The sequence below is a fragment of the Alexandromys fortis genome, unplaced genomic scaffold (assembly GCF_014885135.2).
Source record: "Alexandromys fortis isolate MF-2015 unplaced genomic scaffold, M_Fortis_MF-2015_v1.1 scaffold_116, whole genome shotgun sequence".
In the NCBI taxonomy this organism is placed as follows: domain Eukaryota; kingdom Metazoa; phylum Chordata; class Mammalia; order Rodentia; family Cricetidae; genus Alexandromys; species Alexandromys fortis.
In genome coordinates, this window is record NW_026067998.1 from 1,767,443 (window position 1) to 1,776,011 (window position 8,569).

Genomic DNA, 8,569 nt, shown 5'->3' on the forward strand with positions numbered 1-8,569 from the left:
ACAATTGTCATTGGTTGTCTAAAGACAACCTTAAGATATAAGGTTTTGGAGAAATATTCAACATTATATACTCAGCATTATATAGTTGACAATCAATGTTCAACTATAAATTGAAAATCTTCTTAGTAGATCAGCATTAATTATGGCAAAGTGTTGCCTTATGTTGGAAAGCAATGATGCACAGCATATCAGACAGTTCTCCATCAACAGACCTCCTTTAATATACTTAATAATTGAGCAGATAGAGCATGCAAGAAATTCTAGTTCTGCAAAGTTTCAACTAAAAATATCACACATGGCAAACAATAAAAAAACGGGAGCTTGTGAAGCACAATTAAGGAAACCTCAAAGAGAGACTGGGGTTCCACCTGAAGATCTGAAAAGCAAAGCAATCAGCCACTGGTTCTTACCTCGACCTCAGTCCAAAATGGCGATCCTGCCTCCAGGAATCTCAGGAGACTATCTGAGAGCTGTCTCCTCCTGTTTTCTAATCCTCTCTAGGGCTGGGATTAAAGGCATACATCTCTGCGATTAAAGGCATACAGCCTGGTTTCTATGGCAACTAATTTATCTACTGGGATTAGAGGTGCATGCCATTGCTGACTGGTCTATAAGGCTGGTCAGGAATGTGGGATTCCCCCTCTATATGCTGTGAATATGTTTTATTACCATTAGTTAATAAAGAAGCTGTTTTGGCTGATGATTTAACAGAGTAAATCCAGATTGGAAATTAGAACAGAGAGAGAGTAGACAGAGTTAAGGAGACTCCTGTAGCTGCCGAGAACCTTTACCAGTACGCCACAGATTCGTGGCAATACACAGATTAATAGGGATGAATTGGTTTGAAATAAAAGAGTTGGCCAGGAATATGCCTAAGCTATTGGCCAAGCAGTGTAGTAATTAAGATTTTTTGTGTGATTTATCGAGTCTGGACAGCTGGGAATGAAAGAGCTGTCTCCATTTACGGGTCACTGTGACTGTTTTATTTTGCAATCCTCAGGCAACTTAATTTATTAAAATACAAGTAAAATGCCACTACTAGTTTGGTTCCCTCATATATAAACTACTGGCTAAGGATTATTTATTTTAATACAAATTTTAGTTAGCATATAAGTTAATAGGTTTTAGTTTCCTATCTCCTTTCATACTTTTCTTTATGAGAAAATTCTAAAAATAATGGCATTAAATTATTAATGCAAAATATTGTTTAAGTGATATATATATATATCAAAGTTGGTTTTGTTATTTTAATTTGAAACCAATTATTTATTTACTGAAAAAGTTTTTATAAAACCAAACCTCAGGGGCCCTGCAGCACCATGTTAGGGTAATAGAATGATGATGGCAGAACATTCCTCTTAGTTTCATTCAGTTATTGGGATGCCATATCACATAGCTCTATGTGATCCTGGCCCTTTTCCTAATGCAGGTGATCCTCAACCTTGACAGCATCAGAAGCCTAGGAGCAGTCTGCTCTGTTTCCAGGAAACACAACTCTTGAGTTAAGTTCCAAAGCCTTAAATGTTGTCTATTTCTTAGAATCTTGTCTATGAGCCTATGTGGGGTCTGCCTGCCAGGATCTCCAACACAGCCTGTAGTTCCCTACATTATGTTGGGTTCTACATCTAACTCACTGCTTCAGTCTCTCCTTTCTTTTTAATGTTTTTTTAAAGAAAACAAACTAATTTTTTTTTTATTTTACATACCAATCCCAGGTCCTACTCCACCCCTCATTTCTCTGGGGTTATTAAACCAGCCTCCTGAAATGTTTTACATTTTTCCAGAAAATCAGTTCTTATACTTCTAGATCTGATTCTATATTCTTGTACTGTTTGTGCCTATTAACCGAACAATGCCTTGGTATCTGGGGTCTTTCTTAGCATGAAGCTACAATTTAAGAATTAATATTCTGGATTTAGATCTTCAGAAATTTTTGTTTCTTGTGTTGTCTCCAAACTTTCACCTATTAGTGCCATGTTGCCAGAATGCCCATAACCTATCCCAGGGATGCTTGCCATTCCCCAAAGGAAACAACTTTCATTCACTTCTGCATGTCCCTTTGAGTCTATATTCTGTCTCCCTGTCTGCTTACCCACAGCTGACATTTTAATTTATACACCCTTACTATATTGCTATATTTATTTTTAGTCCTTTAAGAAGATAGTGCATTGAAGAATTTATCCTTATCTTGTTTAACATTCTGTCTAAACTAGTACACATGTAGTATGCATGACTTAGCACACTACCCATGAACAAAGGTAAAATTTAAGAAATATTGGCTTTTAATGCATTAATTGCTGAAAGTTTGGAGATAACACAAGAAACAAAAATTTCTGAAGATCTAAATCCCAAACACTAATTCTTAAATTATAGCTTCATACATACAAAACCTTATGTTTCAGTTGTAATTCCCACAACCCACATACTGAACTCATATATTGTGTATCTCTTCTATGACTGTGGGCATGTGAGAGCTAGTTATTTCATGTCTAAGAGTTTTATTTTTTATTTTTATATTGTATCCAATGCAGCAATATCATTGCATTGGTGTATATTTACTACTCTAATGAAAGGGATACCAGGTAACAGAGCAGGTTAAATGTGTTCTTAAACATGCAGGCAGTACATTAAAAGGTTCATATATGAAGTCTTGAAGAATGAATAAAGAAAATGTGGTACATTTACACAATGGAGTACTACACAGCAATAAAAAATAATGACATCTTTATACAGATAAATAGATGGATCTAGTGAGGTAACCAGACACAGAAAGACAAATAAAATGTGTACCTACTCACAAGGGACTTTTAGACAATAAGCAAAAGAAAAAAACAGCCTACAATTCACAATCCCAGAGAATCTAGACAACAAAGAGGACCCTAAGAGAAACATACATGGATCTAATAGGAAGGGAAAAAGACAAGATCTCCCGAGTAAATTGGGAGCATGATGGTCATGGGAGAGGGTAGAAGGGAAGAAAGGAGGAAGGAAGAGGAGCAGCAAAAGCTTTATAGCTCAATAAAAAAATTTAAAAATAGAAAAAATTTTGCTCTAGAAATGAAGGAATCTTAAACTTGATTCAGAAATACATTGGTACACATCAGACACTAGCAGTTACAGTGCCTCATGGGAAAAAAATCAACTTGCCTTCAAAAACAGTAAGGCTAGCTGTTTTGAGTTTCAAACTGAGGCTCTGAATTCCCGTTGTGGGTTCTGGCGAACACCTCCCTGGGTTCCACTACGCTACTTGAATTTTGCTTCTCCTGTGTTGTTCTATTTGCACACTAGGAAGCTGTGTCCTATGTTTGCCATTGTCCAGCAGCTTAAGGATCCATCCACCTTTCTCACATACCCCCACCCACAGGAGTTCCTTCTGCAGTACAACAAAAGAACGTCTCATCTGAAGAACTGTCTGAATTCAAAACACAACTATAAAAATTTTAAGGGAGATGTGAAGAATCTACTGCTGACTTGACATGTAAAAATAACTGGAAAAGAAATGAAATCATATCACTAACACAGAAAGACCAGCCATGTAGCAAATGACTGGTTTGATAGACCCTATAGACGGCCACAGAAAGAGAAGCGACATATGGATAGTACACAATGAGAGAACACCAAGAGCTGTGATTGAATTAATGACTGGCTGAATGAATGAAAAATATGGAGTATTTCTGTATTCAGTATCAGTGCAATGGAATCAAAGAAGAAAAGGAGAAAATTAAAAGCTATTTAAAAATGTGTTCTTAAGCCAATTATTGTCTATTATGACATAGATATATGAAAAGGTTACTGCTGCTTATATTTCTGTGCAAAGATCGTGCAGACCTTCAACTAAAAAGAAGTTTGGTGTCCAATAACCCAGGCAGTGCCTTCATATCACCTTTATGCCTCAGTACCCTCTGAATCATTAACTCCCCACTATAATGCCCTGTGCTTTACAGGGAAAAGCAGCTCATTTGATAGTATTTATCTTCTTGACATTAAAGGAACTGGGAGAAGTGAATTTCTACACAGAAGGGAAAAAGACATTTAAAAAAATACAAGACTATTAGTCAAAAAGAATGGGGAAAAAACACTTAAGTTCTTCAAGGAAAAGTGATTAAAAGCATATGACAGTGAAGAGTCTAAAGGGAATAAATTCTCCACACAAGGTTAGGCGTTAAAAACATCTGATGCCTACATTTCTAAAGGGATGGAATGGTTTTCAGAGGCCTCAGGCTGAAAAGTTGGTAATGAGAACTGCCCAGGAGCAAATACTGAGGGGCATGATCAGTCAATAATGAAAAAGGAATTTGTATTTGATTTTTACTTATTCATACTTGTTTAAAAACAAAAAAAGAAAAAAAACTCACTTAAAACTACACAAGTGAAAAAAAATTTACCAACTAAATTGAATATTTACTACATATTTTTCCAAACATTGATGGAAAGTCTGTGACGCTGGTCATTACCACAATGAAATAACAGACCAAGCAATAATGACAAATATACACTGCTCTCTGTTTGAAGAACCAAACAGGAAGCTTACTGGGAGATATAGGGAGAACCAGGGAAGCCCTTACAAATATAAAGGCCATGATTACTGTCAACCAACTCTGGAGACTGGCATTATCACACTCCTCCACTGCATACCACTCGTCATATGCAAATAAAACAAAAATAAAAAATGATTATTTTTATGATTGGGAAGTCTTTGGGATTGTACAGCTATGAAAACAGACAAACAAACAAAAAAAAAACCCTAGAGAGTATGATAAAGCAAGCCTGTAAGCCCAATACTCCAGAGGTGTAGGCAAGAAGATCAAAAGTTCAAGGCAAACTTCTGCTACATAGTGACCCAGTCTCAAAAACAACATTAATACACCTGGAAATGACTCAAAATGGAAGCTGTCTGGACATCAGGCAAAGGCAACAGCAGTAGGAAGCAGATTTAGAATGTAGCAGCAAGTGAAAACGGCACCCAAAGAAAATACTGAATACCACCAATCTACAAATGTTGCTGTGTCCTGATTCTATGAGGTCTGTGGACAAGTGGGAGGATGAAGGCTGTGTGAGGGCCTTACTGAAGTAGAAATAACTCAACCTATCATTTTCACAGACTTCATGGAGGGCATCCATAGTACTACAGTTCTTATATGGTAGGAATCTTGACCTTATTAAAACCCCAACTTTGAACATCTGGAAATCATAGATTATGATTTATCAAATTCACTAGCAGCTTAGTTGTAAGGCCAAAAGCTTTAGTGAAACCTATTGATGAAAAGATAACTCAAACATCCTAATTGGAGTTCTATCTCTTTATTATAGAGTCCTTATATTATGTTGATGTAGGGTCTGCAGTTAATGAATTAAATAGTTTCAGGTTTTTTAATTTTTTTGTTGTTGCTTTGTTATTTGTTTTCTTTTTTGGCTTTTCGTGACAGGCTTTCTCTTTGTAATAGCCCTAGTTGCCCTGGAACAAGCTAGTGTAGACCACACTGGCCTCGAACTCACAGACGTTTGCCTACCTCTGCCTCCTGAGTGCTGGGATTAAAGGCGAGTGCCACCACCACTCAGCTCGATTTTAGTTGTAACTGAAACATTTCTTTACTTATTTAACTTGATATTGGAAATATATATTCATAAAAGCTAAATAAACTCAAAGACTTTATTTGAGCAGTTCAATGCATTGTCATCTGGTGACTGTCAGAACGGTTTTAGTGACATTGATAATTAAACTCATAAAAGCACTTCCCCTTTTATGGAAAAGAATATACTAAATAGTATAGTAATAGGCATACTAATAGGCACAGTAGTTACCTATTAGAAAGCAGTGACAGAAGGTATCCTCCAAATACCTGACTTGTTACCAACACTAAACCACGCCCAGTGTTACTGGGATTTATTCTATTGTAACACATTTATGCATTCAAGTTTTCATCTATTTCCATAGATAATCATTATCATGTTTCCCTATTTTATTCCACTTTTAACATAATTGAATGATGAACTTCTTGAAGCTAAACCATATTAAGAAACCTTTTTCAGTAACAATAAACTAGTAGGTACCATAAACACCAACATATAAGGAAAAATGCATATGGACAGTAAACCTTGTTGGATGCCTTTGCCCTTTGCACTCATTTATAGTGTTGACAACAAATGATATATTCTTCTTCTAACTGAAAAATAAATATTGCAACAGAGAGATGGGTCTCATTTCCCAGAAGTTGCTTCATGGTTGCTATGAGGGACAATTTTGAGGCATCTACTTCAGCAGTTTTGGTCACAGACCTACTACTTTACTTGAATTCTTGATTGTAGAATCTCTAAATCTCTCTCTCTCTCTCTCTCTCTCTCTCTCTCTCTCTCTCTCTCTCTCTCGTATGTGTATATATGTGTGTGTGTGTGAGTGCAATTCTCATTCCACCTTTAGCAGATAAGTCTATCTGTGCACCGTAACTTATGCTGCAACCCAAATTCCAATAAGCCTCTTTTATACAGGTTTATTGTGCCTATTTGTGATTTATGCTCAAATTGAGAAAGAAAAAAAAAAAAACTCAGGCGCTTGGTAGCAATGCTGTAGTGACCTTTGATATATGTGTTCAGGTCATTAAAACTGCCCAGGTCTCCACTGGAGAAAAACTGCCAGGTAACTACCCTCAACTTTCCCTTAAAAATGGATCCCCTTTTCTTTTTCTGTCAGTTTAGGTTTGTTGTGTAGTGGCCACCTTCTAGGAGGTTCACACCTCAACACAGTAGTGTTTTGGGAAACCTTTGTATATAAGAACTAAAAATCTAAAGTGAAAGGTCCTAAAAACCAAAAAAAAAAAATGGAAAGATCCATGATTGTATGGAGTACCATTTTTGGCAGAATGGACAGCATAGTGTTTGAGTTCACAGCATTCCAAAATAAAAGGATTTTATGATCTAAGTCCAACAAAGTCACAGTCAACGAGAGCATACTAGACTTTCACAAAAGCTACAAGAATGTCAGGGTCAGTTGAAAAACAGTCCAGATGTCACTGTCCTGCTTTAATGGTGACTGCATTAAGCCCAAAGGACTTAGAATGAGTGTCATGGTCACCCAGAGGCAAGATTGTAGTTGCAATTAAGATATGGACATGTCAATCTATAGCTGGACAGTCTTTCTTACTATTTCCTTCAAGGACCACACATAGCTGAAATACTCTTAGATCTCTATTTTCTGTTTGCTTTGACTCATATCCTGTTGTTATCCAAGTCCTCTGATAACTTTTTACATCGTTCTCTTTATATTTATTTACAATTTCCATTTTTCAATCGATTCATTTCTTCAATATGTATTCAGACTATGGCTCTGTGCCAGACACACTTCTAATGCTTTAGAAACAGACATTGAAATTATGGCGATAAACTTAAGGGACAGCTAAGTGAGCAAAGGGGCTTAAATAACAAAGACCTGAATTCTGATCTACAGCACCCATATGAAAAGCCATGTTTGGCTGCCCATGCCTGTAACCTACAGCACTAGTGGAGAAGACAGGCAAATTGTTAGTGATTGCTGACTCAACAGTCTGGCTAAAAAGGCCAGTTCAGTCAGAGGCCCTGTTTCAAGATTTCAAGGCAAATATACAAGGACAATGCCTAAGCTCCGTATGTTTATTGCTATTTTTATCCATACTCTCATGTTCATATATGTTCATACAGCACACACACACACACACACACTACCTAATATATGTTGCATTATATATACTTATATGCACAAGGGAAAAAATGAGAGAGAATAGGCTCCTTATCCCAGGAATTTTCAGGCTTTCTGGATCTGCGGTTTTGATGATTACAATGCAACTATACACAGTGGAACCACTCCTTGATAGAATTTTCTACGCATTGATCTCTAAAACCATTTATTGCTCTTAAAGGATGCAGTCAACTCTACAGAATAGATTCATGGTCTGGTAAAGAAAGAAACCAAAGGACATAAAATGAAACCATCCCAGTACACATTCTGTCCCTTATTTTTTCTGGCTATGTGATTGTAACATGTTCCAGTTTAGTGGATACTCCCTACGCATGAGTGTTCTTCGCATTTAAATTGTCATAGCAATTCTCTATTCAGAGAGTCACGTGAAGACCACTAGATATGCCTTGTAAAGGAGAAAACAGCATACTTTCAGGTATGTAGTTATCACTCACAGATGTTATTTTAATAGATATAATAGAGTGTCATCAAAATACTCCATTAGATGCCAATCATGTGATAACTCTTTTCTTGTTTTTAAATAATTCAGGAAAGACATCTTGCAAAAATTGTTGAGCATTTCATCACTTTGATTCCTCATATTCTAATGTAAATAATATCTCACAATATAATTTCTGGAAATGTTTGCATGTAAGTTGCAAATGATGCTCCTTCACTCCCACATACTTTGGTAGGTATTTCTGAAGAACAAAAACATCTTCTTACGCACTAACATACGAATTATGAAAATTGAAACATACAATGTTACAACACTTAGCACAATCTGTAGGCCATTCTAAATTTGATCGATTGCCTAGTTAATGCCATTGTCTTTGCAGTAAAAAAATATATATATGTATA